The following is a 22,338-nucleotide window of genomic DNA, read 5'->3' as shown; positions in this document are numbered from 1 at the left end:
GAATTTGACATACCAAATCGTTTATTCTTCTCTTATTTACAACTACGGCACTATGCTGATCAGTGTAGGAAAATAATGGCTTTAGAGTGGGACAATGATATATTAAGGCAGATAACTAGTATGTTTCAAGCAGGAAATTATTCTATCACAAACTCTTATAATGCTTTACTTACTTCTCAAGAACAAAGCAATAAAAGATATTTGGAACTTAAATGGGATATAGCAGGTGATAACTTACTAGAATTAGATTTATTTAAGAACTCGGGAGATAGGGTAGCAAAGGCAATGAGAGGGGAATACTTTAGAGAACAACAGTTAAAGATTTGGTATCAATGCTATTTTACACCTAGCTGGCAGGCTCGGTGGGACAAAAAACATGAGAACATAGCCTGTAGGAAATGCAAGTATCTGGCAGCAGATATGTTCCATCTTTTTTGGTCCTGTCCTGTAATCCAAAGATTCTGGGGGAAAATCTCATTTTGGGTCACTAAAATCTTAAACCAACACTTTCAAGTTAGTAAACATGCAGTCTTTTTCTTAGCAAACCAGGAAGAAGTAGGCCCTAGTTATTTATTAATAAACACAATGATACTGTTCGGTAGGAAACTGGTTTTAAAATATTGGCAGTCTAACAAAGAACCCAAATTCTCTGAATTTAAAAAGGGGATAACATATCAAATGTTTCTAGAACAAGCCTTAGTAAAAGCACAGATAGATAACAACATTAGGTTCTTTATAAATAAATGGGTGATTTTCATTAAATCTCTGGATCAGGAAACTCAAAAATTGATCCTGCAGCCATTTAAAAATTCTCTTTTCTTATTGGAAGCTAACCTTAGAGGTGAGTGGCTACTTGACTGAAGGATTCTGGTGAAAGCTGGGTGAGGAGAGGGGGGGGCTGTGTGGGTTTTTTTTTTTTTTTTTTTTTCCTTCTTTCTTCCTCTTTTTTCTTCTCTGTTTTTCTTTTCTCTGTGTGTGTGCCAGTTAGGATCTAGAGTTTATAGCATTAATGGTGATCAGAGTTTTGGGAGGGTTTTTATGTATTAAGAAAAATTGCCAGGTCAGAGTTGTCTTTCTTTCATTTCTCGAGTGGATAGGTGAATTTCTTCACCCATTTAAGGTGTCCTTTCATGTCTAAGCGAGACTGTATTCTGTTTTGTATTAACGTACACTTTATTGCAAGCATTTTTCTTATTTGCTTTTTTGTTGGATTCACCTACTGTTAAATGTTTATCTTTCTTGGCAAAATAAAAATAAAAAAAAAAAATAAAAAAAAAATAAAGGGACAGTCTAGTCCAATATAAACTTTTATGATTCAGATAGGGCATGTCATTTTAAACAATTTTCCAATTTACTTTTATCACCAATTTTGCTTTGTTCTCTTGGTATTCTTAGTTGAAAGCTAAACCTAGGAGGTTTAAATCCATTGTTATGTGTGTCCATGGTTGTTTGGGAATGGACAATGGTTGGAGCAAGCCAGGAGGCAAGGATCGAGACATTTTGTTGGCAGCACAAATTGTGCAGGCCTACACATAATCCTGAGCATCAGACTTCATAGTAGGCCACCATACATGTTAATAAAGACGCTTAAAAGCCCTAGTCAAACCAGGATGTCCTGAGAGGTTACTATCATGAGCCCAGGATAGCACAGGGGTGCATAGGTTCAGAGGTACAAAGAGGATATCGGAGGCCACGGAGGCTCCAGGAGGTTTACTAGACTGAGCATGTTGCAATCTTTGCAGAAGGGTGGTATTTAGTTGAGCAACCACACAGGAGATATGTATAATGTGTTCAATAGGAGCTTCAGAGGAGTTACTTGAGTGAGGGAACTGACAGGAAAGGGCGTCCGCCTTCTTGTTCTTGGTCCCAGGAAGATAAGAGACCACAAAGTTAAAACAGTAAAAGAACAAGGCCCACCTGGCCTGTCGAGGATTGAGTCGAAAAGCAGTCTCTAGGTAAGTCAGATTCTTGTGGTCGGTGAGAATCTGAATGGGATTGGCGGTGCCCTCTAACCAATGACACCATTCAGTTAAAGCCATCTTAATGGCTAAGAGTTCATGATTACCCACATCATAATTCCTCTCAGCAGGATTAAAGCGTTTAGAGAAAAAGAGGTCGATCTTGCAGTCATAAGGACGGTGGGATGGCAGCAATTCGGCTGCTTTTTTCTCAAATACATCTGCAAAGTCCACATATATTGAAGGAAGGTTTGGAGGAGTCTGTATATTGGATATGGGGATGTGGAGCAGAGGAGTGACTTTAGCAAGGCAGGAGTGGAAACAGGAGTTACCCCAGGAGGCCAGTTGTCCTTCAGCCCAGTCGAATTGTGGATTGTGTACCCGAAGCCAAGGAAGACCAAGGATGACAGGCTGTGCTGGGAAATGAATGTCCTCAAATTGCAGCTGTTCGGTATGAAGGACTCCCACAATCAGGGTCAGGGGTGCTGACTAAAATGGATCAACCCTGAACCAAGGGGGGGGGTGCCATCCAGAGTAGTTATTTTGAGACAATGTCTTTTCTGCAAAAGAGGCAAACCAGCTTGAACCATGAAATGGTGATCCAGGAAGTTTCCAGCTGCCCCTGAATCAATGAACGCTTGAGTATGGACAGTATTCTGAAGGAAGGTAAGGTTAACATGTACCAGGATCCGAGAGGAGTGAGGGGATTTAGTAGAGATCATGCTTAGAGGTACCCCTGTGTTATCCCCTAAGCATTGACTTTTCCCGGCCGAATGTCACAGTCCTTTAGTTGGTGGGTGTTGGATCCACAATAAAAGCATAGTCTCAATCTCCTTCTTCTCTGTCTTTCAGACTCTGAAGGTTTGAAGGAGGAGAGATCCATGGGTTCCTCCACTGAGGTAACTGGAGATGCTGAGGGGGTAGAGGATACTGCCGAAACCAGATGAATAGGAGGACGGGAGGGAAGGACCCTCCTTGTTCTATCTCTCTAGGCTTGTCTCTCCTGGAAACAAGAGTACAGACTGATACAAAGTGTTATAAAGTCACCCAAAGAAGAAGGAATATCACAATAAGTGAGTTCATCTTTGATGCGTTCATGCAGACCCCTCCTAAAGGCTGCCTTGAGAGCACTGCCATCCCAAGTGGTTTCAAGTGCCAAGGTGTGAAACTTGATGGCGAATTGTGCCACAGTTCTATTGCCCTGGCGGAGATCCAGGAGAGAAAATTCTGCAGCAGATGTTCGGCCAGAAGTTCCAAACACAGAAGTTAATGCAGAAATGAAAGCATCAGCATAATGCAGGAGTAAAGTGTTCTGTTCCAAAAGGAGAGAGACCCAGGCTAGGGCCTTGTCTTTCAGTAAGGAAATGATAAAGGTGACCCTTGATTGGTGAGACTGAAAGGTGCGAGGATCGTTACGGAAGTGCAGCCTGCACTTGTTAAGAAAACCCCTACAATCAGTAGTACCTTCATATTTGTCAGGCAATGGTATCCAGAAAATGCTTCCAGAAGCAGGGGAAGAAGCTGCAGTACTAGGAGCAGAGACTGGCGGTACAACAACAGGAGCTGTTTTCCTTGCTGCAACTAGTGCAGAGAGTTGAGCGGTTATAGCCTCTAGTTTGGAATCCACACTCTGCAACTGTGTGGTATGGGTTCCCAACATCTGTCCCTGAAGATAAACCACTCTTGCTACCTCATCTGGCTCCATGGCCCAAGTATAATGTAATGCTTGGGGGATATTCCACTATCAGACCAAACTCAGGTAGTAGTCTTGTTATCCCGGCGTCAAGCCGGAATGATAGGGAATATCCCAGAGCAGAGAAAGTTCACAAGATGAGGTAAGCGGCACTCACCACAGGCAGGATAGTCCTCGGCGGCAACAGGCAGGAAATCAGAGAAAGGCAGTTCAGGGGTAAACCACCAGAAAGGTCAGGCAGGCAGGGTTCGGCAACAGTATATCAATTCAGCAGTTAAGGGGTAAACAGGCAGAGTGGTCAGACAAGCAGTGTTCAGCAGCAGTATATCAATCCAGCAGTTAAGGGGTAAACAGGCAGAGTAGTCAGACAAGCAGGGATCAGCAACAATATAACAGTCTAGCATACAGCAACAATAACACCCAGGAGAACAGTAAGTAACACCTATACTTGGGCAATGATAGGTAGCAATAGAGTAACTTACATAGGCGCAGGATTCGCACCACAGAAGATACCGACCGGCTTCTGAACGGAGGGAGCATGCGGCAATGACGTCACCGCCGCACGCAGACAGGAGCCGACTCCACACTAGGCAACGAGCAGCAGGCTCCCCGTCCCTAGCAAGAGCTAGAGCAGCGCTGTGCGACAGTAACAATAGAAACAATAATGTATTTATTCTATTTACTAACAAATTACATTAGAGAGAAGACTGACTATGACCTGAAAATATTTTACACATTTCAGGAAACATAAAATATGTATTTATTCCCAATAATTTATCAGGTCATATTCAGAATTCAAACCTTGTGGCACCCTAGTTTTGAGTTTAAAAACCCAAAACATCTCTCTCTTACATAAGAGCTTATATCTGTCTCCACCTCTTTTAGGTACATCTACGTTTTCTATAGCACTCTATCTTACGCCTAGATTTAGAGTTTTGCGGCCAAAGGGGTGCGTTAGCTACGCGTGCTTTTTTCTGGCCGCACCTTTTAAATACCGCTGGTATTTAGAGTTCACAGAATGGCTGCGTTAGGCTCCAAAAAAGGAGCGTATAGCATATTTACCGCAACTTCAACTCTCGATACCAGCGGTGCTTACGGACGCGGCCAGCTTCAAAAACGTGCTCGTGCACGATTCCCCCATAGAAAATAATGGGGCTGTTTGCGCTGAAAAAAAACCTAACACCTGCAAAAAAGCAGCGTTCAGCTCCTAACGCAGCCCCATTGTTTGCTATGCGGAAACACCTCCTAAGTCTGCACCTAACACCCTAACATGAACCCCGAGTCTAAACACCCCTAACCTTACACTTATTAACCCCTAATCTGCCGCCCCCACTATTGCTGACCCCTGCATATTATTATTAACCCCTAATCTGCCGCTCCGTACACCGCTGCCACCTACATTATAGCTATGTACCCCTAATCTGCTGCGCCTAACACCGCCGACCCCTATATTATATTTATTAACCCCTAATCTGCCCCCCTCAACGTCGCCTCCACCTGCCTACACTTATTAACCCCTAATCTGCCGAGCGGACCACACCGCTACTATAATAAAGTTATTAACCCCTAATCCGCCTCACTCCCGCCTCAATAACCCTATAATAAATAGTATTAACCCCTAATCTGCCCTCCCTAACATCGCCGACACCTAACTTCAATTATTAACCCCTAATCTGCCGACCGAATCTCGCCGCTACTGTAATAAATGGATTAACCCCTAAAGCTAAGTCTAACCCTAACACTAACACCCCCCTAAGTTAAATATAATTTAAATCTAACGAAATAAATTAACTCTTATTAAATAAATTATTCCTATTTAAAGCTAAATACTTACCTGTAAAATAAACCCTAATATAGCTACAATATAAATTATAATTATATTATAGCTATTTTAGGATTTATATTTATTTTACAGGTAACTTTGTATTTATTTTAACCAGGTACAATAGCTATTAAATAGTTAAGAACTATTTAATAGCTAAAATAGTTAAAATAATTACAAAATTACCTCTAAAATAAATCCTAACCTAAGTTACAATTAAACCTAACACTACACTATCAATAAATTAATTAAATAAAATACCTACAATTATCTACAATTAAACCTAACACTACACTATCAATAAATTAATTAAATACAATATCTACAAATAAATACAATGAAATAAACTAACTAAAGTACAAAAAATAAATAAGAACTAAGTTACAAAAAATAAAAAAATATTTACAAACATTAGAAAAATATTACAACAATTTTAAACTAATTACACCTACTCTAAGCCCCCTAATAAAATAACAAAGCCCCCCAAAATAAAAAAATGCCCTACCCTATTCTAAATTAAAAAAGTTCAAAGCTCTTTTACCTTACCAGCCCTGAACAGGGCCCTTTGCGGGGCATGCCCCAAAGAATTCAGCTCTTTTGCCTGTAAAAAAAAACACATACAATACCCCCCCCCCAACATTACAACCCACCACCCACATACCCCTAATCTAACCCAAACCCCCCTTAAATAAACCTAACACTAAGCCCCTGAAGATCTTCCTACCTTATCTTCACCATGCCAAGTTCACCGATCAGTCCTCGGAAGTCTTGATCCAAGCCTCGGAAGTGTTGATCCAAGCCCAAGCGGGGGGCTGAAGAGTGACGTCCATCCTCGGGCTGAAGTCTGGATCCAAGCGGCGGCTGAAGAAATCCATCATCGGGCTGAAGTCGGAAGTCCATCATCGGGATGAAGTCTTCTATCAAGCAGCATCTTCAATCTTCTTTCTTCCGGAGCGGAGCCATCTTCTTCCCAGCCGACACGGATCCATCCTCTTCTAACGACGCCTACTAGCCGAATGACGCTTCCTTTAAATGACGTCATCCAAGATGGCGTCCGTCGAATTCCGATTGGCTGATAGGATTCTATCAGCCAATCGGAATTAAGGTAGGAAAATTCTGATTGGCTGATGGAATCAGCCAATCAGATTCAAGTTCAATCCGATTGGCTGATCCGATCAGCCAATCAGATTGAGCTCGCATTCTATTGGCTGTTCCGATCAGCTAATAGAATGCGAGCTCAATCTGATTGGCTGATTCCATCAGCCAATCAGAATTTTCCTACCTTAATTCCGATTGGCTGATAGAATCCTATCAGGCAATCGGAATTCGACGGACGCCATCTTGGATGACGTCATTTAAAGGAACCGTCATTCGGCTAGTAGGCATCGTTAGAAGAGGATGGATCCGCGTCGGCTGGGAAGAAGATGGCTCCGCTCCGCTCCGGAAGAAAGAAGATTGAAGATGCTGCTTGATAGAAGACTTCATCCCGATGATGGACTTCCGACTTCAGCCCGATGATGGATTTCTTCAGCCGCCGCTTGGATCCAGACTTCAGCCCGAGGATGGACGTCACTCTTCAGCCCCCCGCTTGGGCTTGGATCAACACTTCCGAGGCTTGGATCAAGACTTCCGAGGACTGATCGGTGAACCTGGCATGGTGAAGATAAGGTAGGAAGATCTTCAGGGGCTTAGTGTTAGGTTTATTTAAGGGGGGTTTGGGTTAGATTAGGGGTATGTGGGTGGTGGGTTGTAATGTTGGGGGGGGGGTATTGTATGTGTTTTTTTTACAGGCAAAAGAGCTGAATTCTTTGGGGCATGCCCCGCAAAGGGCCCTGTTCAGGGCTGGTAAGGTAAAAGAGCTTTGAACTTTTTTAATTTAGAATAGGGTAGGGCATTTTTTTATTTTGGGGGGCTTTGTTATTTTATTAGGGGGCTTAGAGTAGGTGTAATTAGTTTAAAATTGTTGTAATATTTTTCTAATGTTTGTAAATATTTTTTTATTTTTTATAACTTAGTTCTTTTTTATTTTTTGTACTTTAGTTAGTTTATTTCATTGTATTTATTTGTAGATATTGTATTTAATTAATTTATTGATAGTGTAGTGTTAGGTTTAATTGTAGATAATTGTAGGTATTTTATTTAATTAATTTATTGATAGTGTAGTATTAGGTTTAATTGTAACTTAGGTTAGGATTTATTTTACAGGTAATTTTGTAATTATTTTAACTATTTTAGCTATTAAATAGTTCTTAACTATTTTATAGCTATTGTACCTGGTTAAAATAAATACAAAGTTACCTGTAAAATAAATATAAATCCTAAAATAGCTATAATATAATTATAATTTATATTGTAGCTATATTAGGGTTTATTTTACAGGAAAGTATTTAGCTTTAAATAGGAATAATTTATTTAATAAGAGTTAATTTATTTCGTGAGATTTAAATTATATTTAATTTAGGGGGGTGTTAGTGTTAGGGTTAGACTTAGCTTTAGGGGTTAATCCATTTATTACAGTAGCGGCGAGATTCGGTCGGCAGATTAGGGGTTAATAATTGAAGTTAGGTGTCGGCGATGTTAGGGAGGGCAGATTAGGGGTTAATACTATTTATTATAGGGTTATTGAGGCGGGAGTGAGGCGGATTAGGGGTTAATAACTTTATTATAGTAGCGGTGCGGTCCGCTCGGCAGATTAGGGGTTAATAAGTGTAGGCAGGTGGAGGCGACGTTGAGGGGGGCAGATTAGGGGTTAATAAATATAATATAGGGGTCGGCGGTGTTAGGGGCAGCAGATTAGAGGTACATAAGGATAAGGTAGGTGGCGGCACTTTGCGGTCGGCAGATTAGGGATTAATTATTGTAGGTAGCTGGCGGCGACGTTGTGGGGGGCATTTTAGGGGTTAATAAATATAATATAGGGGTCGGCGGTGTTAGGGGCAGCAGATTAGGGGTACATAAGTATAACGTAGGTGGCGGTCGGCAGATTAGGGGTTAAAAAAATTTAATCGAGTGGCGGCGATGTGGGGGGACCTCGGTTTAGGGGTACATAGGTAGTTTATGGGTGTTAGTGTACTTTAGAGCACAGTAGTTAAGAGCTTTATAAACCGGCGTTAGCCCAGAAAGCTCTTTACTACTGACTTTTTTCTGCAGCTGGAGTTTTGTCGTCAGATTTCTAACGCTCACTTCAGCAACGACTCTAAATACCGGCGTTAGAAAGATCCCATTGAAAAGATAGGATACGCAAATGACGTAAGGGGATCTGCGGTATGGAAAAGTCGCGGCTGCAAAGTGAGCGTTAGACCCTTTCCTGAATGACTCCAAATACCAGAGGGCGGTAAAAACCAGCGTTAGGAGCCTCAACTCTAAATCTAGGCCTAAGTGAATTCAAAGATTTGTTGTGATGTCTAGAAAAATGTTGCACTAAAGGTGTGGAGATTTTACCTGCTAATATGGTGGAGAAATGCTCTCTTATCCTAGAGTTGATGTCTCTAGTGGTAAGACCTATGTACTGAATTTTACAAACTTCACAACTTAGCAGGTAAATTAAAAAAGAGGATTTACAGTTCAGGCAACTACCAATCTCAAATACTTACGGCTAGATTTAGAGTTTTGTCGGTAAAGACCCGCGTAGCTAACGCTGCTTTTTTTCCCAACGCACCCTTAAGACAACGCTGGTATTTAGAGTTGTCTGAAGGGCTGCTTTAGGCTCAAAAAAGGGTGCGTTGAGCCTAACTTAGCTCCACTTCAACCCTCAATACCAGCGTTGCTTACGGTAGCGGTAAGCAGCTAAAACTTACTCGTGCACGATATCCCCATAGGAAACAATTGGGCAGTTTGGGCAGAAAAAAAACCTAACACCTGCAAAAAAGCAGCGTTCAGCTCCTAACGCAGCCCCATTGTTTCCTATGGGGAAACACTCTCTAAGTCTACACCTAACACCCTAACATGAACCCCGAGTCTAAACACCCCTAACCTTACACTTATTAACCCCTAATCTGCCGCCCCCACTATCGCTGACACCTGCATTATACCAGTAACCCGTAATCTGCCACTCCGGACACCGCCGCAACCTACATTATCCCTATGAACCCCTAATCTGCTGCCCCTAACACCGCCGACCCCTATATTATAATTATTAACCCCTAATCTGCTCCCCCCAACGTCGCCGCCACCTACCTACACTTATTAACCCCTAATCTGCCAACCGACATCGCCGTCACTATAATAAATGTATTAACCCCTAAACCGCCACACTCCCGCCTCGCAAACACTATAATAAATGTTATTAACCCCTAATCTGCCCTCTCTAACATCGCCGCCACCTACCTACAATTATTAACCCCTAATCTCCCGCCCCCAAAACGTCGCCGCTACTATAATAAAGTTATTAACCCCTAAACCTAAGTCTAACCCTAACCCTAACATCCAAGATGGCGTCCCTTCAATTCCGATTGGCTGATAGAATTCTATCAGCCAATCGGAATTAAGGTAGAAAAAATCTGATTGGCTGATGCAATCAGCCAATCAGATTGAAGTTCCATCCGATTGGCTGATCCAATCAGCCAATCGTATTGAACTCGCATTCTATTGGCTGATCGGAACAGCCAATAGAATGCAAGTTCAATACGATTGGCTGATTGGATCAGCCAATCGGATGGAACTTCAATCTGATTGGCTGATTGCATCAGCCAATCAGATTTTTTTCTACCTTAATTCCGATTGGCTGATAGAATTCTATCAGCCAATCAGAATTGAAGGGACGCCATCTTGGATGACGTCCCTTAAAGGAACCTTCATTCGTCGTTAGTCCGTCGGTTGAAAAGGATGGCTCCGCGTCGGCTCCGTTGAAGATGGCTCAGCTCCGCTCCGGATGGATGAAGATTGAAGACGCCACCTGGATGAACACTTTTACCGGATGGAGGACCTCTTCTTTGCCGCTTGGATGAAGACTTCCACCGGATCAAGGACCTCCTCTGCGCACCTTGGATGAAGAATTCGGCTCGGCTGGGTGAAGACGACTCAAGGTAGGATGATCTTCAGGGAGTTAGCGATAAGTTTAATTAAGGGGGGTTTGGGTGGGTTAGAGTACGGGTGTGTGGGTGGTGGGTTGTAATGTTAGGGGGGTATTGTATTTTTATTTTCAGGTAAAAGAGCTGATTACTTTGGGGCAATGCCCCGCAAAAAGCCCTTTTAAGGGCTGGTAAAAGAGCTGATTACTTTTGTATTTTAGAATAGGGTAGGGATTTTTTTTTTTTTTTTTTTTTTTTTATTTTATTAGGGGCTTAGATTAGGTGTAATTAGTTTAAACTGCTTGTAATTCTTTTTTATTTTTTGTAATTTAGTGTTTGTTTTTTTTGTATTATAGTATAGTTTATTTTATTGTATTTTATTTTAGCTAATTGTATGTAATTTATTTAATTAATTTAATGATAGTGTAGTGTTAGGTGTATTTGTAACTTAGGTTAGGATTTATTTTACAGGTAATTTTGTATTTATTTTAACTAGGTAGCTATTAAATAGTTATTAACTATTTAATAGCTATTGTACCTTGTTAAAACAAATACAAAGTTGCCTGTAAAATAAATATAAATCCTAAAATAGCTACAATGTAATTATTAATTATATTGTAGCTATATTAGGTTTATTTTCTAGGTAAGTATTTAGTTTTAAATAGGATTATTTTATTTAATTTTATGAATATTATTTCGTTTCATTTCAATTATATTTATGTTAGGGGGGTGTTAGGGTTAGGGTTAGACTTAGGTTTAGGGGTTAATAGCTTTATTATAGTAGCGGCGACATTGCGGGCGGGAGATTAGGGGTTAATAATTGTAGGTAGGTAGCCGCGATGTTAGGGAGGGCAGATTAGGGGTTAATAACATTTATTATAGTGTTTGCGAGGCGGGAGTGCGGCGGTTTAGGGGTTAATACATTTATTATAGTGACGGCGATGTCCGGTCGGCAGATTACGGGTTAATAAGTGTAGGTAGGTGGCGGCGACGTTGGGGGGGCAGATTAGGGGTTAATAATTATAATATAGGGGTCGGCGGTGTTAGGGGCAGCAGATTAGGGGTTTATAGGTATAATGTAGGTGGCGGCGGTGTCCGGTCGGCAGATTAGGGGTTAAAATTTTTTATTATAGTGGCGGCGATGTGGGGGGGGCCACGGTTTAGGGGTACATAGGTAGTTTATGGGTGTTAGTGTACTTTAGAGCACCGTAGTTAAGAGCTTTATATTCCAGTGTTAGCCCATAAAGCTCTTAACTACTGACTTTTTTTGGCGGTAGGAGTCTTGTCGGTAGAGGGTCTACCGCTCACTTCTCCCAAGACTCCAAATACTGGCGTTAGGCATATCCCATTGAAAAGATAGGATACGCAATTGGCGTAAGGGGATCTGCGGTAGCCTGGAATCGCGGTAGGGAAGTGAGCGTTAGACCCTTTCCTGGCTGACTCTAAATACCAGGGGGCGGCCAAAAGCAGCGTTAGGACCCTTTAACGCTGCTTTTGACGGCTAACGCAGAACTCTAAATTTAGCCGTTAATTTGTTATATAGTATGTGAAAGTTTTTGTAATATGAGCAAAATCACAGGGTTTGCATTTATTGTGGCTACACCTTTACATGCCCTTATGGTGTAACCAAGATGTATTGGCACTGGGTGATGACAATTGTGAAGGAGATACTAAATTCCCAACAGTTTTACAGCGTCTGTAAGAGCATCTTAAACCCTTGCCCACTACTGACACAAGTTTGTCATCCTCTGTGAGAACTGGTAGACGTTTTCTAATAATTTTACAGACCTCTGTGTACTGCTCACTGTAATTAGTAATAAAAGTAACTCCTTCAAAATCCTTGTCCTTTTGTTCTTTAGTATTGCCTGAAAGTAGGGTTTGTCTACTAATCTTAAAGGTTTCCCTTTTGGCTCTGATTATGTGCAGGTCAGTGTATGTTATGTTATGTAATGTTATGTGTTAGAACAGGTGGAAAATAAGTTCTGGTACCTAGTATCCGCTATAGCAGGACCACTCAGCCTCACACCAAACCTTGGATTCACACAGATTTAACTTACAGGAATCCGGTTTTGCTCATTGAACTGAGGGTCACTACTGCAGGGTACAGAGTGAATACGGAGCTGTCACGCAACCAAGTTACAGGATGTCTGTATCTCAACAGATAGGAGGAGTATCTATAGATTGGAATAGATAATTAATCAACTAATTAACTAGTGATTAAATGTGATATAGCTGACACATATACAGAGAAGATAGATGGTAAAATGGAATGTCAGACAAACAGATGTAGTACAATGAGATATTGTTATAAGGCCAGATAGTATTATGCCCAGAATGTATTTGAACAGATAAGGTAGGTTAGTAATGATTAGAGTTGTATGAGGTAATATGGCAGATAGGAGAATCAAGTAAGACAAGGATTAGTAATACATAGAACTACAAAACCTTATTCTGAGTTGATGGAAAAGATACTTGTTAGGAATACAGCACTTGAGGGAATATCTTATGTAGATAGAGTGATATCTTAGATTATGTTAACAGATATTGTTTATGCAAGGATAAGTTAGTAACAAACGATCAGTCCCTTAGTCAAGTTCAGGGTGGTCACAGCAAATGATGTTAAGCAAGCAGCAGTTCAAGCAGAGTAGGCAATGTAACAGGCAGTTGAAGTTTATCCTGCAGTTTAGTGATAGTAACAGTCATTGAATACAGTGCTAGTTAGTTTGCTTAGTTGAGAGACATAATGATATCCAAATAGAGTAATAAAATATACAGACCAATTCCTGATGGTTATTTGGAAGGCTAAATCAGAGCCAGATGAAAGCCTTACTGTATCCTGGATGATTGTTTGATGAAAGGACACAGCGCGGTACACGCGCTGCAGACACGCTGAGATGCCGGGTGTGACGTCACAGCCACCCGGTGTAACAGTTAGGGGAACTGAATGCTGCTCCTTTGGTTCCTAAGAAAGTGCAAGTAACAAAAGAGGCAGACCGGCACACAGCAACAGAGGATTAAGGTAGGCTGCCAAGATTCACAGCAGCAAGTAAGAAATCCCCACAGCTTGAGGAAAGGGCTAGGTGTCTTCAGAGAGGAGTCACATTAAGTAACTGATTCAAATTACCAAGCGAGGAGCATAGAGAGGAGGGGCCTTAAATAGGGAGAGAGGAGTCAGAATTAAAGGGACAGGATTGTAATAGTGAATTCCCTGACAGGACACCCCCCTCAAGGAGCCGCTCAGCGGATCAAGGACCTGGACGGTGAGGATTCCTCCTATGGAACAAGGAAACCAGGCGTGGAGCCATAACATTAGTAGCAGGCTCCCAAGAATCTTCTTCAGGTCCATAACCCTTCCAACTGACCAAATACTGAAGGCGGTTCCGAAAGTATCGAGAATCTTGAATAGAATCAATCTCGTACTCCATCTCATCTGTCACATGAGTTAGAGAAGTATCCATCGAAGGTGTAGCCCTGATAGAAGCATAGGGTTTAAGGAGTGAGACGTGAAATGTTGGATGAATTCTCATGGAAGAAGGTAGTAGAAGAGTGACTGCATTAACATTAACAACATTCTTAATTTCAAAGGGACCCAAATAAAGTGAAGCAAGCTTTTTGGAAGGAACCTGTAATCTTATATTCTTCGTGCTTAACCAAACTTTATCTCCCACCTTATATTCGGGAGGTTTAGAACGTCGTAGATCGAAGTAACGTTTTTGAGCTTTTTGAGCATCAAGTAGTAGTTGTTTTACAGTGGCGAAACCTTTCACTAAGGTATTGATTTTGTCATTAACAACAGGTATAGGAGAATTTTTTGGAGTCTGAACGTCATAAGAAGGATGAAAACCGTAGTTAAGGAAAAATGGAGACATTTTAGTAGAGGAACTGAGCATGTTATTATGAGCAAATTCAGCAGTGGAAAGGAGAGAATGCCAGTTATCTTGTTCTAGATAACAGTAACAACGGAGATACTGTTCCAGGGCTTGATTCGTTCTCTCAGTCTGCCCATTGGTTTGTGGATGAAAAGCTGTACTTAACCTCCTAGAGATGTTGAGGGATTTACAAAGATGATCCCAAAATCTAGAGGTAAACTGCGAACCTCTGTCAGTAGTAATGGAATTCGGTAGACCATGTAATTTGACAATATGATCTATGAAAAGAGTAGCTGTTTCTGGAGCTGTGGGTAGACCTCTATGTGGCAGGAAATGGGCCATTTTAGAAAAAAGATCAACAACGACCATGATAGTGTTGAAGTTAGCAGAAGGTGGCAGATCAACAATAAAGTCCATGGCAATATCTGCCCAAGGTCTTTCAGGTATTGGAAGAGATAGAAGGTATCCGTAGGGACGTGTATGTTGATGTTTTTTAGTAGTGCAAAGAAAACATGTTTTGATGTATTGCTTGATTGTATCAGACATTTTGGGCCACCAATAATTCCTTGAAAGGATATGAAGGGTCCTATGTACGCCAGGATGACCTGCTAAAGAGGAATCATGAGCTGCTGCCAAAACCTCATTCCTGAGAACCTTGGGTACATATAGTTGGTCATGATGATAGAATAGTTCATCAGAATGTTTATTTAAATTGAGGTGTGTTATTAATGAATCCTCCTTCTGTTGCAGCTTTAGGGTCTCCAAGAAATCATTTGTTAAACAAATGATTCTATCCGCAGGTATCACTGAGGCAGGTGTCAGATGATCTTGTGGCTTAGGAGGTATACGAGAGAGGGTATCTGCCTTAAGATTTTTAGAACCTGGACGATAGGTGATCACATAATCAAAACGTGAGAAGAAAAGGCTCCAGCGGACTTGACGAGAAGTCAGGGTCTTGTTTGACTTTAAATACTCTAAGTTACGATGGTCTGTGTAAATAGTAATAGGAAATTTTGTACCTTCCAGGATATGCCTCCAGAATTCCAATGCGGATATAATGGCAAGCAATTCCTTATCACCAATACCATAGTTTATCTCAGCTGAGCTCATGACGCGAGAATAGAATGCAACAGGATGTAATGGCTGTTCTTGAGAGGCCCTCTGGGACAGAACAGCCCCTATTGCAAATTCAGAAGCATCAACCTCAAGCGTAAAATGACAACTGGGATCTGGGAATTGCAAAATAGGGGCTGAAGTAAATTTATTCTTAAGGGTAGTGAAAGAGTCTTGAGCTCTACTATCCCATGAAAACCTGATATGTTTCTTAGTTAAAGTTGTTAATGGTTTGACAATATGTGAGAAATCTTTAATGAATTTTCTATAAAAATTTGCAAATCCAAGGAACCTCTGGACATCTTTTTTACAAAAGGGTACTGGCCATTTGAGTATAGCTTCTACTTTACTGGTCTCCATAGTAATCCCAGTAGGAGAGATACAGTAACCCAAAAATGAAATAGAGTTAGTATTAAATATACATTTCTCTAGTTTGGCGTAGAGATGATGTTGCCTTAAACGAGATAAAACTAATTTTACATGTTTTAAATGGTTTTCAAAAGTGTCTGAATAGACAAGAATGTCATCTAAATAGATAACAATACATACATCCAAAAGGTCGTGAAAAACATCATTTATAAAGCACTGGAAAGTGGCTGGGGCGTTGCAGAGCCCAAACGGCATTACTGTGTATTCATAAAGTCCGTATCGTGTACGGAAAGCCGTTAGCCACTCATCCCCTGCTCTCATCCTGATTAAATTGTATGCGCCCCTAAGATCGAGCTTGGTGTAAATGGTGGCACCCTGAAGACGCTCAATTAGTTCAGGAATGAGAGGCAGGGGATATCTGTTTTTCTTAGTACATTTATTCAGTTGTCTGTAATCTATAATGGGGCGTAAACTGCCATCTTTATTTTTCACAAAAAACATAGCAGCACCTGCAGAGGAAGTGGATGGACGTATAAACCCTTTTTTCAAGTTTTCGTCTAGATATTCCTTAAGGTGGGCTAGTTCAGGTTGAGACAAAGGATATATATGACCATAAGGAATGGTGCAGTTAGGAATGAGATCAATAGGGCAGTCATACTTTCTATGTGGTGGAAGTGTAGCTGCCTCAACCTTATCAAAAACATCAGCATATTCTTTATAGCAATCTGGTAATGTGTCTACATTAATATGACAAAGTGTATGAGAATCAGTGCAGAATTGCTTGCAATACTGAGAATCAAAAACTACAGTAGAGTCTGTCCAAGAAATAGTGGGGTTATGCATAGACAACCACTGAATACCAAGTATCATAGGGTAGACGGAACTTGGTAAAACATCAAAAGACATCAACTCAGTATGCCCTGAGTCTGAGGTGACCGTAAGTGGAACTGTATGGTGTGAGATAGGACCAGAACTAAAAAATGAACCATCAACCAAACGGATGGCTAGTGCAACACTCTTTTTTATTAGTGGTATTTTGTGCTTAACAACAAAAACTAAATCTATGAAATTCCCAGATGCTCCAGAGTCAATTACGGCCTGTACGTCTATCTTCTGCTGATCCCACTGTAACGAGAGAGGGATTGATAAATGAAGCAAATTATTATTAACCATATTTACAGTGTGCTTAAATCTTACTCTCTTACCCTTCTTTTGACGAAGGAGAGATGGGCAATCCCTTACGCCATGATCCTTTTCAGCACAATATGGCTTTCTCTTCAGGCTTTAGAGGGCCTCTAATCACCGCAACATCCATGGGTTCATCAACATTCTTGGTAGCATGGGTAGGAAGATTTGCATGATAGGGAGTGTATTTCCTAGGAGTAATGTCAGTTGTGGATTTTTCATATTTCCTTTCCCTGAGTCTTCGGTCAATACCAATACATAAAGTCATGAGATCCTCAAGGACATCTGGAATGATACCTCTAGCAAGTTCATCTTTTAATGAGTCACTGAGGCCCAAGCGAAATTGATTTTTCAGAGCTGGGTTGTTCCACAAAGTGTCAGGAGCCCATCTTTTAAAGTCCGTTATGTATTCCTCTACCATCCTTTTCCCTTGGCGTAAGGATCTCAAAGCTGTTTCAGCAGTATTCTGCTTGTTATGATCCTCATATAAAAGGGACATCGCAGAAAAAAAAGAATCAAGAGAATTTAATATGGGATCATCAGTCTCATAGAAAGCGTTGGCCCAAGATCTAGCTTCTCCACGCAAAAAAGAAATCACAGTCAAAACTCGGATTCTGTCAGTAGGATAAGACCTAGGTTTCAAAGTGAACATAAGAGTGCAAGAGTTTCTAAAGTCTCTGAACATGGACCTGTCCCCAGAGAATTTCTCTGGCGGACTCACAACAGGCTCAGGTGTAGTCTCAGAAATAGAAGGTTTAGTTGCCATATGCTCATTGATAAATTTTCTAATATTCTGGTTCTCAATTTGTATCTCTCTTAAACCCTGTAACATATTATCCATACTTTGGGCTAGAGAACCCACTCTATTGGAAAGCTCACTCAGCTCCATGATAGTGGATAGAGGTACTTTTATTTGGCTTGGTAATATGTTATGTTATGTAATGTTATGTGTTAGAACAGGTGGAAAATAAGTTCTGGTACCTAGTATCCGCTATAGCAGGACCACTCAGCCTCACACCAAACCTTGGATTCACACAGATTTAACTTACAGGAATCCGGTTTTGCTCATTGAACTGAGGGTCACTACTGCAGGGTACAGAGTGAATACGGAGCTGTCACGCAACCAAGTTACAGGATGTCTGTATCTCAACAGATAGGAGGAGTATCTATAGATTGGAATAGATAATTAATCAACTAATTAACTAGTGATTAAATGTGATATAGCTGACACATATACAGAGAAGATAGATGGTAAAATGGAATGTCAGACAAACAGATGTAGTACAATGAGATATTGTTATAAGGCCAAATAGTATTATGCCCAGAATGTATTTGAACAGATAAGGTAGGTTAGTAATGATTAGAGTTGTATGAGGTAATATGGCAGATAGGAGAATCAAGTAAGACAAGGATTAGTAATACATAGAACTACAAAACCTTATTCTGAGTTGATGGAAAAGATACTTGTTAGGAATACAGCACTTGAGGGAATATCTTATGTAGATAGAGTGATATCTTAGATTATGTTAACAGATATTGTTTATGCAAGGATAAGTTAGTAACAAACGATCAGTCACTTAGTCAAGTTCAGGGTGGTCACAGCAAATGATATTAAGCAAGCAGCAGTTCAAGCAGAGTAGGCAATGTAACAGGCAGTTGAAGTTTATCCTGCAGTTTAGTGATAGTAACAGTCATTGAATACAGTGCTACTTAGTTTGCTTAGTTGAGAGACATAATGATATCCAAATAGAGTAATAAAATATACAGACCAATTCCTGATGGTTATTTGGAAGGCTAAATCAGAGCCAGATGAAAGCCTTACTGTATCCTGGATGATTGTTTGATGAAAGGACACAGCGCGGTACACGCGCTGCAGACACGCTGAGATGCCGGGTGTGACGTCACAGCCACCCGGTGTAACAGTTAGGGGAACTGAATGCTGCTCCTTTGGTTCCTAAGAAAGTGCAAGTAACAAAAGAGGCAGACCGGCACACAGCAACAGAGGATTAAGGTAGGCTGCCAAGATTCACAGCAGCAAGTAAGAAATCCCCACAGCTTGAGGAAAGGGCTAGGTGTCTTCAGAGAGGAGTCACATTAAGTAACTGATTCAAATTACCAAGCGAGGAGCATAGAGAGGAGGGGCCTTAAATAGGGAGAGAGGAGTCAGAATTAAAGGGACAGGATTGTAATAGTGAATTCCCTGACAGTGTAACCACGTTGTTTCAGACGTTGTTCCAAAAATTATGCCTCTTTTTCAAAGACAGCATCATCAGAACAATTACGTCTGGTCCTAATAAGATGACCTTTCGCAATGGTGTAAGGGACATGTCTCTAGGGTGGCAGCTTTTCGCATGTAAGATAGTATTTCCAGAAATGGGTTTTCGATACAATTTAATCCTGACACTTTGAGTGTTTCCTATGAGTATGACATCAAGGAAATTCACCTCTTGTTTCTGGTACTCATAAGTAAACTTTAATCCTGCATCTTTGACATTTAGCCAGTCCATAAATTTTTGTAGTTGTTCCTGATCACCAAACCAGACCATAAGGAGATCATCAATATAGCTCTTATAGAAAGAGATATATGACCTGAAGGGATTTTCTATTCCAAAAATGCTACTTTTCTCCCACCAACCTAATATCAAATTGACATAAGATGACACATATTTAGTGCCCATGGCGGTGCCGCATTTTTGCATTTTTGAAAATAGAAAAATCCCTTCAAACTCAAAATAGTTATGAGTGAGAAGAAAAGATGTTATCCTAATAGTGTATTCCCTGAAATCATGTGTGTAATTGGTTTCACTGTCCAACATATTTCCTCAGAGCCTCCAAGCCAACCACTGTCATTATTCCAAATGATGTTATCAAGTAGTTTCAAAACATGGGAAGTATCCCTTAATTAGCTATGCTGTATAAGCACCCATGTTTGGAGCACAGCATCAAGCCACTGACTGAGAGGCTCCAAAAGGTAGCCTATCCCACTAACAATGAATTAATTGATGGATCGCTTACCTCTTTTGTGAAGAAATTTATCTTATTCAGCATCAAGCGCATCCATCCAGACACACCCTCTCTGCTTTTGCGATCCTGGCTACAAGCTGACCGCCGGCTTCACGAGTGATGTCATCACCCATCGCCTATTGTTGACGGAGCACGCTGTGAGCTGAAGTCTCATGAGCTACAGGAATCCGGCAGTGAGTAGAGGTTTTACACCCGGCTAAGCGCATTAAAGCTGATCTGGTCTTTTCCGGTGGAGCTCCTCATGAAGATATCCAGATCTGTAGCTGTATTTCAAGTGTTGGCTCCATTACATATGTATGCCATGATCGAGATGGGACTGTTTTGCCCTGGGTAAGCACTGATATATATGCATATCATATAAACTATTTTGGAACTTTGTCCAGATCCTATGTGTATACACATATTAACACATAAATATATATTTATATAATCATATACATATATATTTAAAAATATGCTGCCCATTGCTGTGCTACTTACCCCTTCGCTGCACGATGTTCTGATGCTGCCTCTGACTGCATCAGAATGAGGCTCCCATTGGAGCCTATGGAAGCACTCTATCGTTTTTCCGTTAATAGAATATCTAAAAACATGAAAGGGTAATTATTAAAAAAATAAGCATTTTTATAAGCCTTTCATGAATGAAAGAGCCAATGTTTTACTTTATGATTACAAATATTCACCTAGATTACGAGTTTTGTGTTATGAATCAAATAGTAGCGTTGTGGCCGATAACACATAATTTTCCCTAATGTAGCCATTTCAAATCTTGTCGGTATAGGTGTACCGCAAGCCTTTTAGCCTGTACCGCAACGTCTGTACCTCACTCCTAAAAATTATGCTTTTTCATGGGATTCCCATAGCGCCGGTATTACGAGTTTTGCGGTGAGGCTAAAAAGCGAGCGTTACAGCCTAAAATGACGATCTGTACCGCCATCTAAACTCAGTAGTTATGAGTTTTACGCTACAAAGCTGTAATATAAAACTCATAACTAAAGTGTTAAAAAGTACACTAACACCCATAAAATACCTATTAACCCCTAAACCAAGGCCCTCCTGCATCGCAAACACTATAGTCAAATTAATAACCCCTAATCTGCCGCTCCCGATTTCGCCGCCACTTTAAAAAATATTAACCCATATTCCGCCGCTCCCTGACATCCTCACCACTATAATAAACTTATTAACCCCTAAACCGACGCCCTCCCACATCGCAAACACTAGTTAAATATTATTAACCCCTAATCTGCCGTCCGCCCACATCGCCCCCACTATGCTAAAGTTATTAAGCCCTACACCGCCGCCATTATACTAAACCTATTAACCCCTAAACCGTAAGCCCCCCACAACAAAATATACTAAACTAAACTATTAATCCCTAAACCGAAAGCCCCCCACATCAAAATAAACTAAATTAAACTATTTACCCCTAAACCTAACAATCCCCTAACTTTATATTAAAATTACAATTTACCTAGGCCTAGATTTGGAGTTTGGCGTTAGCCGTGAAAACCAGCGTTAGAGGCTCCTAACGCTGGTTTTAGGCTAACTCCGGTATTTGGAGTCACTCAAAATAGGGTCTAACGCTCACTTTTCAGCCGCGACTTTTCCATACCGCAGATCCCCTTACGTAAATTGCGTATCCCATCTTTTCTATGGGATTTTTCTAACTCCGGTATTTAGAGTCGTGTCTGAAGTGAGCGTTAGACATCTAACGACAAAACTCCAGCCGCAGGAAAAAAGTCAGTAGTTAAGAGCTTTCTGGGCTAACGCCGGTTCATAAAGCTCTTAACTACTGTACTCTAAAGTACACTAACACCCATAAACTACCTATGTACCCCTAAACCGAGGTCCCCCCACATCGCCGCCACTCGATTAAATTTTTTAACCCCTAATCTGCCGACCGCCACCTACGTTATACTTATGTACCCCTAATCTGCTGCCCCTAACACCGCCGACCCCTGTATTATATTTATTAACCCCTAATCTGCCCCCCACAACGTCGCCGCCAGCTACCTACAATAATTAACCCCTAATCTGCCGACCGCAAAGCGCCGCCACCTACATTATAGCTATGTACCCCTAATCTGCTGCCCCTAACACCGCCGACCCCTATATTATATTTATTAAACCCTAATCTGCCCCCCTCAACGTCGCCCCCACCTGCCTACACTTATTAACCCCTAATCTGCCGAGAGGACCGCACCGCTACTATAATAAAGTTATTAACCCCTAATCCGCCTCACTAACCCTATAATAAATAGTATTAACCCCTAATCTGCCCTCCCTAACATCG

The sequence above is a fragment of the Bombina bombina genome, chromosome 5 (assembly GCF_027579735.1).
Source record: "Bombina bombina isolate aBomBom1 chromosome 5, aBomBom1.pri, whole genome shotgun sequence".
Taxonomy (NCBI): domain Eukaryota; kingdom Metazoa; phylum Chordata; class Amphibia; order Anura; family Bombinatoridae; genus Bombina; species Bombina bombina.
The sequence above is the reverse complement of the archived record's forward strand: the minus strand, read 5'-3'. Positions refer to the sequence as shown.